Genomic DNA, 20,028 nt, shown 5'->3' with positions numbered 1-20,028 from the left:
ACTAAAGTCAACTGATGGCTTTTCCAAGCTCTTCAATTCGTGAACTGTGACAGGAACTTTTAAGCTTGATGAGTGAAGAGATAAGGGGGCCTTTTGCCAAGTCCTCTGCTGTGTTGTAGCAAGGAGGAAACTGCCCTCAGCAGCCCTGAGACAATACAGCTTCATTTTGTAACACAGCATTCAGGGAAACCACATCTCGGCTATTGGTACTTCAGTTTAATTGATTCTTTCAAACGCTTTCAAGGGGTTGACCTTCATCTGCCCCACTTAACACAATTAATTTCCAATTAAAAGTACAGTTGTCAGTTCATGTGACATCTCCAGACAACTTAACCTAATTGGTTTTCACTTGAGTGACCATACAAAGTTGCATATGGATCAGTCCCCTGGGTAGTTGAATGGTCTTGTCTTATTAACCCTACTTTATTCAGGCTATTTAAGGCCGGCGTTACATTGAGTACTGCCATGACTTGTTGCTGACGTTGGGGGAGGTTATGCACTGGTGGGATTCCATGTCCCAGGCCTAATCCCTCTGCTCCACTGAAAGTTATTCCAGCTGAGATACCTTTGGTGAGGAATACAGAGGAGCAGAACCTGAAGGCCTGAGCTACAGGAACATGCTGGGCTGGCTTGGACTTTATTCCTTGGAGCGCAGGGGAATGAGGGGTGATCTTATAGAGGTGAAAAAGATCATGAGGGAAAAAGATACAGTGATACAGTCTTTTACCCAGAGTAGGGGAATCAAGAACCAAAGATCATAGGTTTAAAGTGAGAGTGAAAATATTTAATAGGAACCTGAGGGGCAATTTTTTCACACAGAGGGTGGTGGGTGTATAGAACTAGTTACCACAGGAGGTAGTTGTGTGAGTACTTTAATAATATTTAAAAGATGTTTGGACAGGTTCATGGGTAGGAAAGGTTTAGAGGGATATGGGTTAAACGCGGGTGAGTGGGTCTAATGTAGATGTTTGTAGGTTAATTCACTTCTGTAAATTGCACCTAGTGTGTCGGGAGTGAATGTGAAACTGGGATAACATAGAACGTGCGAATGGGTGATTGTTGGTCAGCACGCACTCAGTGGGCCGAGGGGCCTGTTTCCACGCCGTATCTCTTAACTAAACTACAAGTAAGCAATGCCAATGGTTTGAGCAGGGAAGTAAAGAAAGGCAAGTAAATTAGGAAGTAATGGAGTAAGAGAGATTGAAAGAATACAAAGATACAGAACCTTTCATATTCATAAGCCATAGGAGCTGAATTAGGCCTTTCAGCCCATTGAGTCTATTCCTCCATTCAATCATGGTTGATCTATCTTTCCCTCTCAACCATATTCTCCTGCCTTCTCCCCTTAACCTTTGAATCTGTTAATCTCCGCTTTAAATATACACAATGACTTGGCCTCCACAGCCGTCGGTGGCAATCACATCCCCGCAAGGTATTCAAGCTCACTCTCCTGAAACAATACATGACCAGAACCCTTACCTTTTAACAGAGATCACAAAAAAAGAACTCCTGCTGTGGACCAAAATCCAAAGCCAGTGTCTTCAAGAAATTCTGAAAAGTTGCACAAACGAGAGCAATTCCATCTCTATGGTCCTGTCAGGTACTTGCCACTGTGAGGCAGCTGGGCCCCAAGCCCCCAACAGCGGGTGTCTTCAGGTCCCTGTGACCCTAATCCAAGAAGGATGAAGCGAGTCTTTGTTGTGTGAGTTGGCGCCTGATTTCTTTCCCCAGTCAGCACATCTTCGCACTGAAGTGACAATGCGGATGACCAAATGACCTTCAACCCCACACCACGGTGGTCAGTTAGAGTTCTTCACCGTGAGCACCTCATCAGGTGAACCTAATGTAAACAACACAACACATGTAACATTTGTTCCATTTGAAGTATTGTATACGCCATCTAAAAAAAATAACGGCATTCAGATTTTACCTCCTCCCTCGACTGCATACAGGGACCAAAAACAGTCTTTCAGGTGAGGCAGGGGTTCACTTGCATCTCCTCCAACCTCATCTACTGTATCTAATGTTCTGGTATGGACTCCTACATATCTGTGTGACTAAGCACAGACTGGGCGATCGTTTCGCTGAACACATACGCTCAGTCCACCTTGACCTACCAATCTCCCGGTTGCCAAACATTTTAACGCCCTTCCCATTCCCATCTTCTGTCCTGGGCCTCCTCTGCTGTCAGAGTAGGGGTCACGCTCAAATAGGAGGAACAGCACCTCATATTTTGCTTGGGAAGCTTACAACCCAGCAGTATGAATGTTGTTTCTCTAACTTCAAGTAACCCTTGCAATACCCTAGCCTCACCTACTAGTTCCACTGTTCACATCCTTGTATCCCTTTGTTAACAAAGTCAGGCCTTTATAAGCGAAGGAATAGGTGACGTTTCAGGTCGAGGTGACTTTTCGGGTTCTGAAGAAGGGTCTCGACCCGAAACGTCACCTATTCCTTCGCTCCATAGATGCTGCCTCACCCGCTGAGTTACTCCAGTACTTTGTGTCTTTTTTCGTAAACTAGTATCTGCAGTTCCTTGTGAGCACACTATTACTAGCTGGCTAGATAAATAGCACCTTGGATTTTCCCTGTAATTTTAGGTCCCTTTTATGTAGGAGTTAACCCTCGCAAAACACTACTCACTCACTACATACCTAATGTACGGCTGAATTATCAACAGCACCAGCCAAGGCGGATTTGAAGGACGAGAAGATGACGGGGTTAAAGGTGAGGACAAGGGAGACTCTGCCCCTGTTACAACTGGGGCGAGCTGGAGCAAGACTGGAGCTACGGGATACAGAGGAGACACGTGCATGGGCCTCATCTGTCAACCCCCCTTCCCTAAAGAATGAGGGCATCCCAGATGTCCTGATATGGAACACCTCATCCTGGGAGTAGATGTGGTGGAGACGGAGGAACTGGGAGTAGGGGATAGAGTCTTTGCAGGAGGCGGGATGGGAAGAAGTGTAGTCTAGATAGCTGTGGGAGTCAGTAGATGTGTAATAGATGTCAGTCCATAGTCTATCTCCTGTGATGGAGACAGTGAGATCAAGAAATGGGAGGGAGATGTCAGAGATGGTCCATGTGATTTTGAGTGCAGGGTGGAAGTTAGTAGAGAACTTATGAGTTCTGCATGGGTGCAGGAGATTGGAAGTATCTCTGGTCGCCAGGAAATCCATGGAGATTATCTTAAATTACATATGGGAATATGTTTCTGATGAATAAGGAGTCTGGGTCACAGATTAAAAATAAGGTGAAACCATATATGACAGAGATGAGGAGAAATTTCTTCTCCCAGAGAGGGCTGGATGTGAGGAATTACCTACCACATTAAGTAATTGAAGTAAAACCATTAAACATATTTAATCTATTTAAATATATTAAATAAATGTAATGGTAACAGCTCTGCCCAACCACGCAGGACATTACAGAGAGTTAAGGATGTAGCCCAGTCCATCACACAAACCAGCCTCCCCCCCATTCACACCATCTACACTACCTCAGGAAAGCAGCCAACATAAACAAGGACAATTTCACCTCAGTTGTTACCTCCTCTCCCCTCTCCCATCAGGCAGATGACATAAATGCCTGAAAATACATACCATCAGATTCAGGACCAGCTACTTCCCCGCTGTTATCACACTACAGAATGGTCTTCCCATAAACTCGGGTGTAGTCCCTTGCACTTTATTAATCTACACTTTCTCTCTAACTGTAACAGTGTAATGTTGTACCACAGTCTTCTGCAAGCTGTTTTTTTTCCTCTACGATGTATTGTACTTTGTATGGCTTGATTGTATCCATCTATAGTACCATGTGATTAGACAACATGCAAAGTTTTTCACTGTATCTCGGTAGACATGACAATAATAATAATAATAATAAATTTTATTTGCGGGCGCCTTTCAAAGTCTCAAGGACACATTACAGAAAATTAACAAGAGAGAAAAAACATATAGTCGGAGTAAAATAAATAATAAGGACATCACCAATACACAAATTAAACACAGAATTCGCTCCAAAGACAAAAAAATCAAAATCACAATGTGAAGAGAGAGCAGCGGCAGTTAAAGCGCGCCAGCTACCACTCTCCCTTCCGACAGCCATCTTGGACACAAACTAACAATACCAATACCAATATTTGAGCAGGAGTTGGATATTTTTTTAAGGATTAAAGGGATCAAGAAATATTGGGAGAAAGCTGTAACAGTCACGGAATTTGAATGATTAGCCATGATCATATTGCATGACAAAGCAGTCTGTATTGCCTTTTTCTGCCTCCCATTATCTAAGTCTATGTCTATGGAAAGGTTGGTCCAAATCCTAGCTGCAGGACATCTCACATATCATTGTATTATAATGCTATGTTGCAAAATAACAATTGTAAGAACTGGTCTTTACATGACTTGTTTATGTAGATCAATTGGTGGCGTGCCTGCAAAACATTTTGAGTCATTAACTCAGCCCCTCGTGATTCCGTTAACATCATCTGAAGCTCACAGCTGCTGCCCGAAGGCAGAGTGACTATTGTACCGTGGCGATCCTGGAGTAACTCAGCGGGTCAGGCAGCATCCTTTAATCTTTAGACTTACTGCATAGAAACAGACTCTTCGGCCCACTGAGTCCGCACCGACCAGCGATCATCCCGTACACAAGCAGCATCCTACACACTAGGAACTATTTACAATTTACAGAAAACAATCGACCTAATAACCTGTACATCTTTCAAGTGTGGGAGAAAACCGAGCCCCGGAGAAGTCAAGTCACAAGTCACATTTATTTATATAGCACATTTAAAAAACAACTCTCGTTGGCCAAAGTGCTTTACATTTGTTATAAGAATAGTATAAACAGACAAACTACGTACAATATATACATATAGCCCTCGCTCAGTGGACATCAGGAAAGGCCTGGGAGTATAGATAAGTTTTTAGTCTTGACTTAAAGGAGTCGATGGAGGGGGCAGTTTTGATGGGAAGGGGGATGCTGTTCCACAGTCTAGGAGCTGCAACCGCAAAGGCGTGGTCGCCCCTAAGCTTATGCCTAGACCGCGGGATATTCAGCAACCCCAAGTTGGCCGATCTGAGGGGCCTGGAGGTGGAGTCGTGGGTGAGAAGACATTTAATGTAGGAGGGGGCAAGCCCATTGAGGGCTTTGTAGACATAGAGGAGGGTATACGGAACCGCACAGGGAGCCAGTGGAGAGAGGCCAGGATCGGGGCGGTGTGGTCCCTTTTTCGGGTGCCCGTCAGGAGTCTCGCTGCGGCGTTTTGGACCAGTTGCAGGCGGGACAGGGAAGATTGGCTGATGCCAGTGTAAAGAGAGTTGCAGTAATCTAGGTGGGAGGAGACAAATGTGTGGATGATCTTTTCGAGGTCATCAAAGTGGAGGAATTGTTTTATTTTAGCTATCGTCCGAAGCTGGAAGAAAGGAAAAAACCCATGCAGTCACAAGGGGGAAGGTAGAAGTTCCAAACAGACAGCAGTGTAGTCAGGATTGAACCTAGGCCTCTGCTGCTAAAAGGCAGTAACTCTACCGCTGCACCACTATGCTGCCATGGAGAACATCAATAGGTGACATTTTGAGTCAGGACCCTTCCTCAGACAAAGGGTCTGAAGAAGGGTCCCAAAGTGAAACATCACCCATCCATGTCCTCCGGGGATGCTAGTACCTGACCTGCTGAGACACTCCAGCATTTTGTGTCTTTCCTGGGCAAACCACCATCTGCAGTTCGCTGTTTCTACACTTTGACTATTGCACTGTGCTGGTGCTTGGGGGCCAATGTTAAAGGGCAGCATTAAAGTGAAGAGAAAGTAATATTGACAAGAGAAGAGGAACTCAAAGGCTTGGAAATGGTCAATGAATTAGCAACGGAGCTGAACCAAAAAAAGAGCATCAAAAGTGTGATGAATCAGGGGCCACAGTTTAAGAATAAGGGGTAAGCCATTTATAACGGAGACGAGGAAACATGTTTTCTCACAGAGAGTGGTGAGTCTGTGGAATTCTCTGCCTCAGAGTGCGGTGGAAGCAGGTTCTCTGCATGCTTTCAAGAGAGAGCTAGATAGGGCTCTTAAAGATAGCGGAGTCAGGGGATATGGGGAGAAGACAGGAACGGGGTACTGATTGGGGATGATCAGCCATGATCACATTGAATGGCGGTGCTGGCTCGAAGGGCCGAATGGCCTACTCCTGCACCTATTGTCTATTGTCTATTGTGTGAAAGGAAAATAAAGAAACCGCATTTCCTGTGTGTTGTGGGTCCAATGTTTTTCATCTCAAAGTAAAGGGTAGTTCATTTTTTAAGTTTGGAATTAACAGCCAGTAAGTGCCCATAGACACTGATGGTGGTTGCAGGTACAGCAAGTAAATAGGAAAGTTAACACAATAGTATCTGTTATTCCAGGAAGAATAGAATACAGAAACAAGGAGGTGATCCGTCATTTATATAGGGCATTGCAAAACATAGAACAGTACAGCACAAAATAGACTGTTGATCCACAATATCTGAGCCAAATATGATGCCAAATTAAATTACTCTGCACATAACCCTTATCCCTCCATCCCCTGTATGTCCATGTGCCTATCAAATATATATTAACCACCACTATTGTATCTGCATCTACCTCCATCCCTGGCAGAGCGTTCCAAGTACCCAACACTCTGTTCTTTAGACTTGACTTTGGAATTTAGAGATACAGCGCGGAAACAGGCCCTTCGGCCCACCAGGTCCACACCAACCAGTGATCAGTATGTACTATCCTACACACTGAGAATGATTTGCAATTTTACCAAGGCTAATTAGCCTACAAACCCGTACGTTTTTGGAGTGTGGGAGGAACCTGGAGCACCTGGAGAAAACCCACGCAGTCAGAGGGAGAATGTACAAGCTCCGTAAAGACAACACCCATAGCCAGGATTGAACCTGGGTCTCTGGCGCTGTGAGGCAGCAACCCGACCGCTGCGCCACCGTGCCGCCCACTTCCTGTGCTGTACCATTCTATGCTCTATGTTCTTCTCCGGCATCTGCAATCCGATTGTGCCTCCACAAATTACTCTGCATCCTACGTTGTCAATATCTTTTCAACATGGACCTCCTGCCCGCGTCTCGTTGTTTCAGCTCTTTGTGGAAGGATTGAAAACAAAATGAGACAAGAGCTGTGGCGTGTATTCCCACTGGCACAAAGGGAGGATAGTAACCTCATTTACAGAGTTAGTTCTAAGTGCATTGCACTGAGAATCTGAACTTTAATCCTCATGGATTACATTTGTCTTTCAAGTTCAAATTCATCAAACCTTTATATCAGTGACTATTCAGGATCAGGAAATAAATGTTTTGATTTGTGCTGTTCAAACTCTGCATGGCAAATTAGCTTGTAACATTTTGCTATACTTCATTTCTTGTAACCTTATCATCTGTCTTACTTCAATTGATTCTTGAGCTTCCCTTTCCTTTAGAATTCAACACTGCTCTGATTAATTTGGCATTTCTCCAAAATGATGAGGCTTTAGCTGCCTTGAGAATAAGCCTTCTCTCTCTCTCTCTCTCCCTCTCCCTCTCCCTCTCTCTCTCTTCCTCTCCCTCTCTGTCTTTCCCTGTCTCTCCGTCTCTCTCTGTGTGTCTCTGTGTGTGTCTCTCTCTCTGCCTCTGCCTCTGTCTCTGCCTCTGCCTCTGCCTCTGTCTCTCTCTCTGTCTCTCTCTCTGTCTCTCTCTCTCCCTCTGTCTCTCTCTCTCTCTCTCCCTCTGTCTCCCTCTCTCCCTCTGTCTCTCTTTATGTCTCTCTGTCTCTTTCTCTGTCTCTCTGTGCCTGTCTCTCTCTCTAAATGTTTTATTATTATTAACGTTTAGTGTTTTCTGAGTCATTCGTAACTGTCACTGTATGTCATGTTGTTACTTGTGGGCAGAGCACCAAGGCAAATTCCTTGTATGTGAATACTTGGCCAATAAACCTACTTACTTACTTACTTTCTCTCTCTCTCTCTTTCTCTCTCTCTGTCCTTTTTAAATAATTGACAAACCTGCTCCAATTACGCCACGCTTCTCTGTCTTGTATTGTGTGCCATATTAGGACTTTTTCCTCTCAGTTTAGATTTAAGTTTAGGTTTATTCCTGTCACGTGTACCAAGAAGGTTTAGTGAAAAGCTTTGCTTTGCATGCTATCCAATCAAAATCAGATAATGCTAGACATAAATACATTCGTCAAACTCCAGTACAATAGGTAGAGCAAAGGGGAAGATACAGAGTGCAGAGTATAGTTGTCAGCATTGTAGCGCATCGGTTCCATTGACAAAGTCCAATGTCCGCAATGGGGTAGAGATGAATTGGACAGCATCCCAGCTTATGGGAGAACCATTCAGAAGCCTGATAACAGGGGAAGAAGCTGTTCCTGATTCTGGTGGTGCACACTTTCAAGCTTCAGTACCTTCTGACCAAGGAATGGGGAAAGGTCCTTGATTATGTTGCTTGCTTTCCTGAGGCAGCGTGAAGTGTAGAATGACTGAATGGTGGGCAGTCTGGTCGGTGTGATGGACTGGGCTGCATCTACAACTCTCTGTGATTTCTAGTGGTCTCTAGCAGAGCTGTTCCCAAACCAAACTGTAAAACAACACGTTGTTTAACATAGAAACATAGAAACATAGAAATTAGGTGCAGGAGTAGGCCATTCGGCCCTTCGAGCCTGCACCACCATTCAATATGATCATGGCTGATCATCCAACTCAGTATCCCGTACCTGCCTTCTCTCCATACCCCCTGATCCCCTTAGCCACAAGGGCCACATCTAACTCCCTCTTAAATATAGCCAATGAACTGGCCTCGACTACCCTCTGTGGCAGGTAGTTTAAGAAGGAACTGCAGATGCTGGAAAATCGAAGGTAGACAAAAATGCTGGAGAAACTCAGCGGGTGAGGCAGCATCTATGGAGCGAAGGAAATAGGCAACGTTTCGGACTGAAACCCTTCTTCAGACAGAGGCAGGGGCAGAGACAGAGGCAGAGACAGAGGCAGAGACAGAGGCAGAGGCAGAGGCAGAGACAGAGGCAGAGGCAGAGGCAGAGGCAGAGGCAGAGGCAGAGGCAGAGGCAGAGGCAGAGGCAGAGGCAGAGGCAGAGGCAGAGGCAGAGGCAGAGGCAGAGGCAGAGGCAGAGGCAGAGGCAGAGACAGAGACAGGTTTTTAGGTCGATTGCGTTCTGTAAATTTTCTGAAGAAGGGTTTCGGCCTGAAACGTTGCCTATTTCCTTCGCTCCATAGATGCTGCCTCACCCGCTGAGTTTCTCCAGCATTTTTGTCTACCTGTGAAACAACACGACAGGATGCTTTTTATGGTGCATCTGCATTAAAGATATGACAGAAATTCGATGTTGTTACTGCCTCTTCCTATTGATTATTTGTTACAAATCTAAGTTTAAATTACAAATCCAGTATACACAGACTTTGTTTACTTAAATTTTACTTAAATTTCAGGATCTGGCCATTGCTAGCAAGGCAAGCAATTGTTGCCCAAACCCCTGGATTGGACTGCTTGAATTACCAGGAGATTGGATAAACTGGGTCTGTTTTCCCTAGAGTGAAAGAGGCTGAGAGGTGACATCATAGAATGATGAGAATTATATCATGGTGAATAGGCACACATCTGTTTCCATGGTTGGGTTGTCTAAAACAAGAGGACTTGGTTTAAACGAGATCTAAGGGGTAAGTCCCTCACACAAAGAGTTGGTGGCTGGAATGAGTTGCCAGAGGAGGTGGGAGAGGCAGGTAATTACAACAGGACGGCACAGTGGCGCCGTAGTAGAGTTGCTGCCTTACATTGCCAGAGACCCAGTAATTCACAGTTCGATCCTGACTAGGATAGGCGATGCTGTCTGTACCTTGAGTTTGTACGTTCTCTGTGTGACCGAGTGGGATTTCTCCGGCTGCTCTGGTTTCCTCCCACACTCCAAAGACGCACAGATTTGTAGGTTAATTGGCTTTGGTGAGTGAGGGGGAAATTTAAAGAAGATGTGCGAACAAGGTTTTTACAGAGAGCTTTTCAACATGCTGATAAATGCCCGCGAGTAAAAAAAGGTTGCCATGGAAAAAAAAATCTATATTTTTTTACTCGTGGGTTTAGTCGAAGTAGGGCGTAGTAGGGTCGGCATGTTAGTCATAGGTAATTGAGGGTAGTCGAAGGTAGTTGTAGGTAGTTGTAGATAGTCTTCAACATAGTTGAAGGAGGTCTTCAACATGACACTTTTTCAAACTCTCCTAAACTCTTCTAAACTCGCCAATTAGGTCGCCGCAGTGGGACAGCCCCTTTACGAAGATGATGCCAGACTTGAGGGCCCGAGGTATGGGGAAAGATTAGGCGCGCTAGAATTTTATTCCATGGAGCACAGGAGGTTAAGGGTGATCTTACAGAGGTGTATAAATGACATGAAAAGGTAGTCAACTTGAAGCACCAAGCGATCCTCTCACCACAGATGCTGACTAACCATTGGAAAACTTCTCATTATCTCTATCTCCAATTACTTAGGTCCGGTTATGCAGATTGGGTTATTGTTCACAGATCCTGGTATTGAGTGGAGAATAGAGAAGCAACAACAGCGAGGAGTCCAGAGTTACATTTGGAGGCCCTGGGCTGGGCTGAAGTGGGTGTATATGAGATATTATGTGCATGGGGCATGAAGTCTGCTGTCCAGGTTTGGAAACAGGGAGTGCAGTTCAGAAACTAGTGAGAAAGGCAAAGTAGCAGAGTAAACAATGATAGTTACACTTATTGCTATTTCATTAAAGCAGGTTATCCAGGTTTTATTAGCTTGTGGGAACTGCAGTGTGCAGATTGGTTGCTATGATTCCCATATCACAACAGTGACGGCTGTTCAAAAAAAGACTTAATTGACTGCAAAGTGCATTGGGATGTTGTAAAAAAAGCTTTATTCATGGGTGGCACGGTGGCGCAGCAGTTGTGCTGCTGCCTCACAGTGCAAGGGACTCGGGTTCGATCCTAACTCTGCGGAGTTTGTACGTTCTCCCTGTGACCACATGTTCTCTCCAGTTTCCCCCCACATTCCAAAGATCCGCAGGTTTGTAGGTTAATTGACTTCTGTAAATTGCCCCTAGTATGTAGGATGCAAATGTGGGATAACATAGAACTATTGTACGGGTGACTGATGGTCAGCATGGATTCAGCGGGCCGAAGGGACTGTTTCCACGCTATATCTAAACTAAATTGTATTTCTCAACATACAATCTATTTCTCTATCATTCCATTTTGGATTACCATTCATAAATGTATGGATGGCTAAGTAATAAGAATGAGAAAAATGATGAGGTCAAATATTTCTAAATCTTGACTGGGTTAAAATGTGGCAACATTGAAAAAAGGAAACACCTATTTAGCGTGGGAACTTTCGAATTTAAGGCTTCCTACTTGTTCAACACAGAAATCTGTGAGAATATTCTGACTTAAAGCCACTCATAAGCCAATCATTATAATAGACTCTCACAACTGACTGTAAGCAGCAGTTCACAAATAGTACTGAAAGTTTCTTTGATTAATTTAATGGGAAACCCTCAGTTTTGTAGTGGTTTTAAAGTAACAAGTGACTATGGAGTTAGCTGAATTCCAATAAATGTAAGTGCCATGAAATTACAACCCAAGTTACACATTGGCGCAGTTGGTAGTAAACTACGCCAGAGACCCGGGTTCGAACCTGACCTCGGGTGCTGTCTGCATGTTCTCCCTGTGACCGAGTGTGTTTCCTCCGGGTGTTCTGGTTTCCTCCAAAATCCGGTTAATTGGCCCTTTGTAAAATTGCCCCTGGTGTGTAGGGTGTGCATGAGAAAGTGGGATAACATAGTACTAGTGTGAACGGGTGATCAATGGTCAGTGTGGACTCGGTGGGCCGAAGGGCCTGCTTCTACGCTGTATCTCTAAACTAAACTAAACTAAACCGACCTGGGTGACCAAATGCAGTCCATAAACATCAAGGTAAGTTCAAGTAATTACATTGCAAATTTGACAAATCCTATTAGTTCTCTTTCCCACTGATTTTTTTTGTGACTAATGGTATACTTGAACAAATGGATCCTATTATAATTATATTTATGTGGTGACTAAATACCTGCCCCTCCAATCATTTTCTTGATGGCTCAGTGTGATAATATATCAACATTTCTACAAGACCATGGGAGAGCTGAAGAAGGATTCAAAGGAAATGAGATATGAAAGTATAGAAAGAATTGCTATCGATTCCCATTATTTGGGAAGTGGGGGCATTACATTAGTAATAATCTATCAAGTGAAAAATCTGTGGCCGTAATGCTCCTCAAGTGCATCCAATTTGCTTTCCTGACTGCCTTTAATTTTCTTCTATCTGTTCGATTGCCGTGCGTCTTCCTATTAGTCAGGCAACTGTGGTTTCTATTCATCTCTAATTTGCTCATAAATTCATAAGTAATAGAAGCAGAATGAGGCCGTTTGGCCCATCAGGCCATTCAATCATGGCTGATCTATCTGTCCCTCTCAATCCCATTCTCCAGTCTTCGCCCCATAACCCCTGACACCCGCACTAATCAAAAATCCATCAATCTTCGCCTTAAAAGTATCCAATTGGGGCCTCCCCCGCTGCCTGTGGTGATGACTTCCAGAGATTCACCACCCTCTGACTAAAGAAATTCCGCCTCATCTTTCTAAAGGTACGTCCTTTTATTCTTGGCTATGGCCTCTGATCCTCGACTCTCCCATTAGTGGAAACATCCTCTGCACATGCACTCTATCCAGGCCTTTCACAATTCAGTAGGTTTCAATGAGATCTCCCCTCATCCTTCTGAACTTTACCCTGCGCCATCCCCCAATCAAAACCATACAAAATCAAGGAACTGCTGTGCAAAAAAAGTCAACTGAAGAGCATTTAATGCATCATAAGGCTTCCGGATTGATCATAATGTCGTTAGTGACTAAAAGCTATTGTTACCTATAATCTTGGAGCGTATGCATGGGAGGAATTCATGTTTGAGTTGTATGGCCCAAAGGTACACGTATAGTCTTTCCACTGACTGGTTAGCACGCAACAAAGGCTTTTCTCTGTACCTCGGTACATGTGACAATAAACTAAACTCAACTCATAAAATAAACTCAGGTGCAATTCAAGTTGCAGCTATCTGGATGGATCACAGAAAATATGGATCTCTTTCCACATCTCAGAAGCCAATTATCTGCAAAGGTAAGAATCAGTGATGTAATTCAAGTACCTCTTGTGCATTAATACAGCTGCCTAAGGTAAAACATGTTTGAAGACCCAAACCTTCAAACCCAGCCCCAAGCTCATTGTCTACCAAACAGTAGTGACTCCCAGATTGCCAGTATGCTTCAGAGATGTGTACTATCTACAGTAGACACCTCAGAGCATTGTAAACACAAGTAACTGCAGATTATGGAATCCTACATAGAACATAAAGTGCTGGAGTAACTCAGCGGGTCAGGCTGCATCTCTGGAAGACATTGATAGGTGACGTTGCGGGTCAGAATCATAGTTCAGACTGATGAAACATTGCCTATCCATGGCCTCCACAGATGCTGCCTGGTCCACTGAGTTACTCCAGCACTTTGTGTCCTACGTCAAAGCACTGGACAGGTACCAACAAACAAAAATATACAGGTGAAAGGGTTGTAACGAAAGAGTGACCAGCCGAGAAAGATGGATATCGCCTCGAAGTGTCAGAATCAAGGTGATTCTCCCCAAAGATGAGAGATACATTTTTAAAAAGGGCTAGAGTTGCTGCCTGACAATGCCAGGGACCCGGGTTCGATCCTGACCTCGGGTGCTGTCTGGAAAGAGTTTGTACACTCTCCCTGTGACCACATGGATTTTCCCTGGGTGCTCCAGTTTCCACCCACACCTACAGGTTTGCAGGTTAATTGGCTTCGGTAAAAATTGTAAATTGTTCCTAGTGTGTAGGATAGTGCAGTGTGCAGGGAACGCTGGTCGGCGTGGACTGAAGGGCCTGTTTCCGCTCTGTATCTCTAAAATAAACTAAACTACAACTGGGGCTCAAATTCATAAGGGTGACAAGGATGCTCCCCCTTAAAGGCCAAAACACTGCATGCGCTGGAAATTTGGATAAAAACATAATTTGCTGGGAATAGGCTTAGGAAGTTCAGCATATTGTTGAAGCAGAAATCACCAGGGCAATTCAAGACAGGAAGTATCCGGTCAGATTTGCTGAGCTAACCAAAAAAGACCCAGAAATACTTATTGCTACATTTCTCCCATTGAAAGCTCAATTTTCAAATGCAAAACGTGGCAAACAAAAACCATTAAGCAAATTAATTCCATAGCAAAGTTTCCTTTTCACATAACCAAATTGTCTTTAAAATGTTTGTAAGAGTTATGGAGTCATAGAATCTTGAGTGAGAATGAGGTAATAACTAAATAATCTATTTTGGAAAAACTGGGACTAGCTTAGATTGGGGCATCTTGGTTGGCATGGAAGAGTTGGGCTGAAGGGCCTGTTTCTTGGCTGCAGTAACAATGATTCTAAAACTGCTTTGGCACATTATGTCCAAGCTAACCAACTATCTATACTCATTCCATTTACAGCGCCTGCTCTATAGCCTTCTACAGCTTGGTGATTGAAGTATTCGTCGAGATATTTCTAAGGCAGCGGTAGAGCTGCTGCCTCACAGCGCCAGAGACCCGGTCTAGATCCTGACCTCGGGTGCTGTCTGTATGGAGATTGTACATTCTACCTGTGACCATGTAGGTTTTCTCCGGGTGCTCCGGTTTCTTCCCACACGCCAAAGACGTACATGTATTGGTATCGGTAAAATTGTAAATTGTTCCAGATCTGGGTGAATAATGTTTCCTCTAAACCCTTTACTGTTTTTATACCAATGCTATGGGGAGACGATATCTAGTATTTACCTTGTCTATGTCATTCACAATGTTGCATGTCTGCATCAGGTCTCCCCTTAACTTCCTCCGCTTCAAACAAAACAAACCCAGTCTCTCCACATAACTGAAGCCCACTCCATCACAGCTACATCCTGGTGGGTATCCCTGCATAATTGAGGGACAGCACAGTGGCGCAGCTGGTGGAGTCGCTGCCTCAGCACACCAGAGACCCGGGTCCCTGACCTCAGCTGCTTCCCGTGTGGAGTTTGCATGCTCTCCCTGTTTCCGCATGCGGTTCCAATGTGTGTTCATGTTTCCAGCCACCTCCCAAAGACGGCGGGGCTTGTGGGTTAATTGGCCTCTGTAATTGGACAAGAAAGTGGGATAACATAGAACTAGTGTGAACGTGTAACCGATGGTGATCGGAGACCTGGGCTGAAGGGCCTGTTTCCATGCTGTATCTTTCAATCCATTAATCAATAGAATTCAAACACCATTTCAAGTGGCATTTTCATAAGTTCATGTCATAAGAGCAGAATTAGGCCATTCAGTCCATCGAGTCTACTCTGCCATTCAATCATGGTAGATCTAACTTTCCCTCTCAACGCTATTCTCCTGCCTTCTCCCCATAAACAGTGACACCTGTACTAATCAAGAATCTGTCAATTTCTGTTTTAAAAATACCCAATGACCTGGCCTCCACAACTATCTGCGGTCAAGAATTCCATAAATTCACCACCCCCGACTAAAGAAATCCTTCTTCATCTCCTTTCTAAAGGTATGTCATTTTATTCTGAGGCTACACGCTCTGCTCCTAGACCCTCCCACTAGTGGAAACATCCTCTCCACATCTACTCTATCAGGCCTTTCACTATTCAGTAAGTTTCAATGAGGTTTAGTTTAGTTTAGTTTAAAGACATAGTGTGGAAGCAGGCCCTTCAGCCCACTAAGTCCACACCGACTAGCAATCACCCGTACTCTAGTTCTATCCTACACACTAGAGGCAATTTACACAAGCCAACTAACCTGCAAACCCGCACGTCTTTGGAATGCGAGAGGAAGCCGGTGCACCCGGAGAAACATGGCACAGAGAGAACGTGCGAACTCCGTACAGACAGCACTTGTAGTCAGCTTCGAACTTGGATCTCCTGCGCGAAAAGACAGCAATGCTATCGCTGCGCCGCTGTGTCGCACTGGACTTAATGAGGTCCCCACTCATCCATCTAAACTCCAGTGAGTTCAGGCCAAGACCTGTCAAACGCTCATCCTACATTAACCATATTTTCCAGGTGTAGAAAGAAGGAACTGTAGATGTTGGTTTACACAAAAAGACACAAAGTGCTGGAGTAACTCAGCGGGTCAGGCAGCATCTCTGGACAACATGGATAGGTGACGTTTCAGGTTGGGACCTTTGTTCAGAAGCCTGAAGAAAATGATAACAACCCCGTCATGAAAGGTAAGGCAGCAGCTCGTGCACGCAAAGTCGGGCTCATCACTTCTCCATCACTTCCCACTGCTGGATAACTTAACGACCATTCCTCTTCACCCTCTCTCTGTGCTCAGCACAATTCCAGTGCCATAAACAGAGATTCTGCACTCTGGCCATAACAGGAAGCAATGCTATTTGTCTTTCACTTACTACAGGGTTGCATTACAGAGAGTAATAGGTGATAGGATGTGGACAAGATGATGCTCAAACTTCACTTTTATGGATTGGCAATCTCATGAAATATTCACCGGCCCTGATAATACCATTACTGCCTTTATCCCGCATGCCTGCTCTCAAGTACTTTCTTACATTAGCTCTGTCATCCATCTGAAACTGTCAGTGCTCCTTTGCAGACTGAAATGGATACCAACTTTGAGCGCCCTCATTAGGCATTGCCGGTAAATCTAGCGCTCTGCACGGCTGATAAGGCAAGATTAACATTTGGGATTTGCAAAATTCAATGATTTTCAGTGGGATGATTTTCATCCCATTCCCCACTCTCCCTGTTTGGGATATCCTTCAGTCTTTAATAATTCATTAATGTTTACTTTAACCATCAGTAACCATCAAAGTAGCTCTCACAAGTTTCATTGTGAGAACTATCTTATAAAACATAGAACAGCACAACACAAGAACAGGCCCTCCAGCCCACAATGTTTCTGCCGGGCACTTATCTAGTAACAAAGAACTGCAGATGCTGGTTAATACACAAAAGGACACAAAGTGCTGGAGTAACTGCAGCCAGACCTGCTGAGTTACTCCATCACTTATCTACCTGCATATCTTTCCATTGCCAACATATCCTTGTGCTTATCTAAAAGTATTTTAAATGCCACTTGTGTATCTGTTTCAACCACCACTGTTTCAAGCAGCACGTTCCGGCACTCACCAGCCCCTGTGTAAATAGGATGCTCCGCATATCTTCTTTACACTTTGCCCCTTTCACTTTAAAGCTATGCCAACTAGTATTTGATTTTTCCATCCTGGGAAACAGGTTCTGACTCTCTACGTTATCTATGCCTCTCAGCATTTTATATACTTGCATCAGGTCTCTCCACAATCTCCAGCGTGCCAGAGAAAACAATCCAATTGTCCAAGCTCTCCCTGTAGTTAATCTTCTATACATAACTAAAACTCTGATCTTGTGATCTTCCGGTTTGTGTGTTTTTTCTATTTGCGCAAAAACAGTACGCAATAGCGCTACGATCTTTCGTCAGCTCATTCTCCTGTGCTGCAAGTGCATCAAGTGTTGTTCCGATCGGTGGTCTATTGTAGAAGTTAGCGAGGTTTAAAAATCATAAAAACGCGCATGCGCAGATCGATTCCCTCTCCTGCCAGTCGTCGCCGCGCGGATTGGTCTCTTCTCCTGTCACTCCGCAGGACGGTCCGCCCCTTCCTGCGCCATCGTGTCTTTACTGGAGCGGAGGATGGCCGGCGGAGGTTTCCAACTCCACGGGTTTCGGAGGGACCAGAAGCGGCCCGGCACGGCCAGGTGTGGAGTTGCCAAAACGGAAACTGGAGAGTCGGATCCGGGCAGAGGATAGCGCCCAGCACCGGCCGTGAGTCCCAAACGCATCGCCATCGCAATGACCCGCAGCTTCAGCCCCTTCCCCTCTGGCCCCCCTCGCTGGCTCCTGCCCCCCTCCCCCGTGATACCCCCCTCTCCACCATGGCTCTACTACGGACCTGCTACGGACATTCTCCGAGTTCGAATCAGGGGAAAACTCGGGAGAACTCTTGAATTACCTCGTACAGTGGGACAGGCACTTTATGCTTTCTGTATCTTTGCTCCACATATTGTACTTGAGCTTAACTTGATTGTATTCATGTACAGTATTATCTGATCTGTTGGACAGCATGCAAAATAAAGCTTTTCACTGTGCCTCGGCACATGTGGCAATAATAAACCTAAACCGAAAACTATTTCTAAATATACTGTTACTGCCAAATGAACCAAGGCAGGCATGATTTGTCATTTATGCATGCTAAATGTTTATTTTCTTAAAGCTGCTTATATAAAGCTTTTAATGATAGCCTCTCACCCTAAAGCTACACCCTACATCCAGTCTGCAACATTTTCACCCTGAGAAAAAGGTTCTGACTGTCTACCCTATCTACGCCTCTCATAATTTTATAAACTTCCATCAGGTCTCCCCTCAACCTCCGTCATATCCCACGTTCGCATCCACTCCCTACACACTCGAGGCAATTTACAGAGGGCCAATTAATTTACAAACCCGCACGTCATTGGAATGTGGGATGAAACTGGAGCACCTGGAGGAAACCCACGTGGTCACAGGGAGAACGTGAAAATTCCGCACACAGACTGCACCTAAAGGCAGGATTGAACCCAGTGCTCTGGAGCTATGAGGAGGCAGCAGCTCTAGCAGCTGTGCCGCCTACCGTGTATTTACACTAAAGATCAAACAACAGTAGCCAATTAGCCTATCTATTGTAAAGCCACGGCATTATTTTGTATAAGGTTGGACTTTTGTATAAGGTTGCACTACATACTTTGGTTGCACTATTATGGTTTGCTTTACCTGGACTACTGATAATTTACTGTATATTTATTGGCTGTGATGTTGCATTTAATATGCCTGTAAATTGCAGCAAGTTGGAATGTCATGTTTCTAGTCCCAGTGCAAATGACAATTAAACACTCTTGACTTCTTGTGCTTTAGAGAGAGCAGAGGGTTTGGACATTGCATGAAATTATAACTAATTTCTAGCAGGGAAAGGGGCTGTTAGAAGAAATAACGAACTGTTGGTGACAAAATCGTGAGAAAAACATAAATTGTTGGAGTAACTCATTGGGGCAGGCAGCAGATGTGGAAGGGAATGGGTAGGCAATGTTTCGGGTTAAGACCCTTCTCCAGACTGATTTTACTGAGGGAGAGAAAGCTGGGAAAAGAGGTGGGGGCGGGACAAAGCCTGGCAAGTGATGGGTGGATACAGGTGAGGGGGGGTTTAATTGACAGATGGGTGGACAAAGGCCGGAGATAACATGGACTTTTCTGTCATTGGGTGCAAGAAATGGAGAGAAGAGGAATGAAATGTGAAGCTGGAGGAAAGAATAGATACATGGAAGGGGAGGGGGGGTGAGGAGAGGGGGAGTAATGAGTCCACACCAAGGTGGGGCACAGGGAAGAGCAGGGGAAGAAAAAAGGAGGGTGGGGTCAGTTTGTTTTCTAAACTTGGAAGACGTTCATACTGGGAGGTTGACTGAATGTCCATGTTTCACGATAACACACTTTCTATCAGATCTGATACTTGCTTGCCTTTGTATCTATTTATGTTCCTCTAAAATATATTCAATGTTGTGTATATTCAAAGGTTGCGAATTCAACCACATCCTGGTTTGACAAGTCCTGCAATTAACAACTCTCTGTTCTGACATTTGGAATTAAAATCAGATGCCATTCGCAGGCACTCCTGGACTAGCAGGTTTTCTTTTGCCTTCAGTGTCCTTATCATTTGCATACATATTTCACTGGGTGTGGCAGCCTTTGGTGGCATAATGGTTACGTTTCTGGGCTAACAATCCAGAAGGAATCATTCCAAACCTTACAGCGATCTTGTGAGAAATTGTAAAAAGATGGCTTCAGTAAAAGTAGCCGTGAATTGTGGGTCCTAAATTCAAGGAGTTAACCCGGGTCTTTCACAGGCT

At 44.5% G+C, this 20,028-nt stretch overlaps 1 protein-coding gene across 1 annotated transcript in view; it reads right to left on the bottom strand.

The window, feature by feature from the left end:
• LOC116987597 (sodium channel protein type 4 subunit alpha-like) overlaps positions 1-20,028 on the bottom strand; it is a 368,780-nt gene that overhangs the window by 338,766 nt on the left and 9,986 nt on the right. Inside the window, exon 2 of the mRNA XM_033043769.1 lies at positions 1,480-1,840. The gene's annotated coding sequence lies outside the window, so the exon portion shown is untranslated. The remainder of the gene's footprint in view (positions 1-1,479; positions 1,841-20,028) is intronic.

The sequence above is a fragment of the Amblyraja radiata genome, chromosome 2 (genome assembly GCF_010909765.2).
Source record: "Amblyraja radiata isolate CabotCenter1 chromosome 2, sAmbRad1.1.pri, whole genome shotgun sequence".
Lineage (NCBI taxonomy): Eukaryota > Metazoa > Chordata > Chondrichthyes > Rajiformes > Rajidae > Amblyraja > Amblyraja radiata.
The sequence above is the reverse complement of the archived record's forward strand: the minus strand, read 5'-3'. Positions and strand labels throughout refer to the sequence as shown.